Genomic DNA, 3,540 nt, shown 5'->3' on the forward strand with positions numbered 1-3,540 from the left:
GTTCTCTGTGTGAATTGTTGGTGAGTTGCATTGTTGTTGGGGTTGTGACGTCTCTGATCTTGGCTTTGATCTTGTTGATTCCCCCACCCAAAGTTTGGGTGATTCCTCCAACCAAGGTTGTAGGTCTTGGAGTATGGGTCATGATTTTGTCTAGGTGAATTCCCAATGTAGTTGGCTTGCTCCTGCTCACTCTCTGCCTCTGCATTCACTTCCTCTTGGGTTGTTGATGAGGTGGTGATTGCTGCTACTTGGTTCCTCTCTATCTTCTTGGTGAGGTCAGCTAATTTCTTGGTAATGAGCTTGTTTTGGGCCAGCAGAGCATCTACATTGTTTAGCTCCATCACTCCTCTAGTGTTCCCTCTTTCGGAGGCATAGAAGTAGTCATTCTCTGCTACAGTTTCAATGACATCTATGACCTCCTCAATGGTCTTCTTCTTGTTTAGAGATCCCCCGGATGAGTGGTTTACTGCTTTCTTTGATTTATAAGAAAGGCCTTCATAGAAAATGTGTAGCTGCACCCATTCATTGAACATATCTGGTGGACACCTCCTTGTTAGGTCCTTAAACCTCTCCCATGCTTCATATAGAGTCTCACCATCCTGCTGCCTGAAAGTTTGAACCTCAGCTCTCAGCCTGTTGATTCTTTGAGGAGGATAGAATCTGGCTAAAAATTTGTTCACCACATCTTCCCAGGTTGTCAAACTCTCCTTAGGGAAGGATTCCAGCCATTTAGATGCCTTATCCTTGAGTGAGAAAGGGAACAAAAGTAGTCTATAGGTGTCAGGATGAACACCATTAGACTTCACAGTATCGCATATCCTCAGGAAGGTGGTTAGATGTTGATTGGGGTCTTCTTGGATGCCTCCTCCGAATGAACAGTTGTTCTGAACATGGGTGATGAGCTGTGGTTTTAGTTCAAAGTTGTTGGCATGTATGGTTGGCTTTTGAATGCTACTCCCACAGTTTCCTGGGTTTGGGTTGATGTAGGAGCCTAGAACTCTTCTCTCTTGCCCAGCATGATTTGCTAGACCTTCTCTGCCATGGTTGTGAGCCTCTTCTTCATGAATGTTCTCTATATTCTCCTCCATGTCTAGTTCAAAGTACTCTTCCTCTTCCTCAGCACCCACTACTCTTTTTCCTCTTGCTTCCCTCCTTAATCTAAGGAAGGTCCTCTCAGGTTCAGAATCAAAGAAAGTTGAAGCCCCGCTTCTCCTCCCTGTCATACAACCAACAAGGTACAAGCAAGGAAAATAGATGCAGAAAGTATTCTGTTAGAATTGCTGTTAGTGTGAGTGATGCAATATATCAAACAGTTAGTGGGTTAGTGAACTGAATTGTAAATAACTAAAAATAAACGAAAAAGTGGGGGGAAGGGAAGAAATTAACTAAAACTGAAAGCAAATTAACTCAACAAAAATTTAAATCAAACAAAAGAAAAATGATCAATCTAGTTATCCTCCAATTTAATCATTGCTTATTCAAAATCAATCCCCGGCAACGGCGCCATAAACTTGATACGCACAAAACTTGTCTCTCAACAAATTTTCTTCGGCAAGTGTACCGAATTTGTCGTCAAGTAAAAACTCACAATAGAGTGAGGTAGAATCCCACAGAGATTGATTGATCAAGCAACTTTAATTAGAGGAATGTTCTAGTTGAGTGAACCAGAATTTGATTTGAGATTTACAGAAAATTAAATGGCGGGAGAGTAAATAGCAGAAACAGTAAATGCTAGAAATAAAGAGCTCAATGTAAATGGCGGAAAGTAAATTGCAGAATCTTAAACGGGAATGGGGTAATTGCTCATAAAAGTAAATGGCAGAAATTAAAGAGAATGGGTAAGATTAGAAATGGGGAGTTCATTGGGCTCAGGAGATGTTGCATTCTCCGGATCAAGTTCATTTTTATCTCTTCCTCAATCAATGTATTCATTGATCTCCTTGGCAATCTTAAGTGACCGAATTCCAATTTCTTGGTAATTCAATCTCTCAAATCTTGATCAATAGCCAATTCCTTGGTCAATTGCTCATGAGAAGAGATGAAGTATGGTCACTGATATACCACATGCATTTCCCAAATCAAGTGTTGGTAGGATTATAGTCACATATCCATCCAAACCCAATTTGGTCCAGCATGAGAAAGCATTTCTAGCATGATCTCTTCATTCCTCTTTCAAGGTTTAGAAGAGATCCAAGTATGAATAGCTTCTTTTCCAAGATAACTACCCAATTGGATGAAGATCGAAAGCTTTCTAGTAAAATCAAGAGAAAAGATAGAAGAAGGAGAATGAAAACTAATATTGATCCATCAAATTACAACAGAGCTCCCTAACCCAATGAAACGGGTTTAGTTGTTCATAGCTCTGGAAAATGATAACCAAGATGGAGAATACATGATGAAAGTAAAACTAGAAGTGCAGAGAAAGTAAAATACAGAAAGTAGTTCTATGCCAAAGGCTCCCTAAAGTTTCCAACTCCCTAACTAATTCAAAGCTACTCCTATATATACTACTCTTCTCATCTTCTAGTTGGCTCTTCAAGTCTTGGGTATGGGCCTCTGAATCTTGAGTTTGAAGCAATTATCCTTTTCACTGGGCTTAACTTTGCTTGCAGAGAGAAAAGGTAAAGTAGGCAGGGACTTTGACTCAGGACGTTAGTGGTGTCAACGTTAAGTGAAAGTGTGGGTTCGAGAACGTTAGTGACAATCACCTTTTTCATTAACTTTCTTAACCCAATTATGATCACATTGACTTCAACGTTAGTGGCACTAACGTGACCACTAACATTGCCTCTTGGTCCTTCGCACACGTTATTGGGACTTACCTTTCCCAATAATGTGGACAGTCCTCTCTTGTCCCTACGTTAGAGTCCATGTTAACTAGGTTAACATGGCTTCTAACGTAGCAGTGCCAATTCTTCGAGAATGTTAGTGACACTTACCTTTGTCACTAACGTTCCAATGTGCCCCTTTCCCACGTTAGAGTCCACGTTAACTAGGTTAACATGGCTTCTAACGTAGTAATGCTAGCCATCCCCAACGTTAGTGACAAAAGTGAGTGTCACTAACGTTGGCTCATCATCTCTTTATCCACGTTAGCTTCCACGTTAACTAAGTTAACGTGGGAGTTAACGTTGCTCATGGTGGCTCTTGGTGGTTCACCCCAACGTTAGTGACAAAGGTAAGTGTCACTAACGTTGGCTATCAATTGCTCTCTCCACGTTAGCTTCCACGTTAACTAAGTTAACGTGGCTTATGGAGGCTTGGCCAACGTTAGTGACAAAGGTGAATGTCACTAACGTTGGCTTCTCTTTTGCTTCTTAACATTAGAGTCCACGTTAACTTAGTTAACGTGGCAACTAACGTGGCCATTATAAGCTTGGTCCAACGTTAGTGATAAAGGAGAGTGTCACTAACGTTGGCCTTGTTGTCTTCTTCCACGTTAGAGTTCACGTTAACTTAGTTAACGTGACTCTTAACGTGGGCTTATGATGGCTTCGAGGGCGTTATTGGCGATTACCTTTCTCATTAACTTTGCAAGTT

General features: G+C 41.0%; 1 non-coding gene across 1 annotated transcript; it reads left to right on the forward strand.

The window, feature by feature from the left end:
- Positions 1-528: 528 nt before the first annotated feature.
- LOC148574371 (small nucleolar RNA R71) lies at positions 529-635 on the forward strand. Its single transcript, XR_015905766.1, has one exon. It is a non-coding gene; the product is annotated as a small nucleolar RNA R71 (small nucleolar RNA).
- The last annotated feature ends 2,905 nt before the right edge of the window (positions 636-3,540 follow it).

This window comes from Arachis ipaensis, chromosome B2 (assembly GCF_059453495.1).
Source record: "Arachis ipaensis isolate K30076 ecotype BB chromosome B2, ASM5945349v1, whole genome shotgun sequence".
Lineage (NCBI taxonomy): Eukaryota > Viridiplantae > Streptophyta > Magnoliopsida > Fabales > Fabaceae > Arachis > Arachis ipaensis.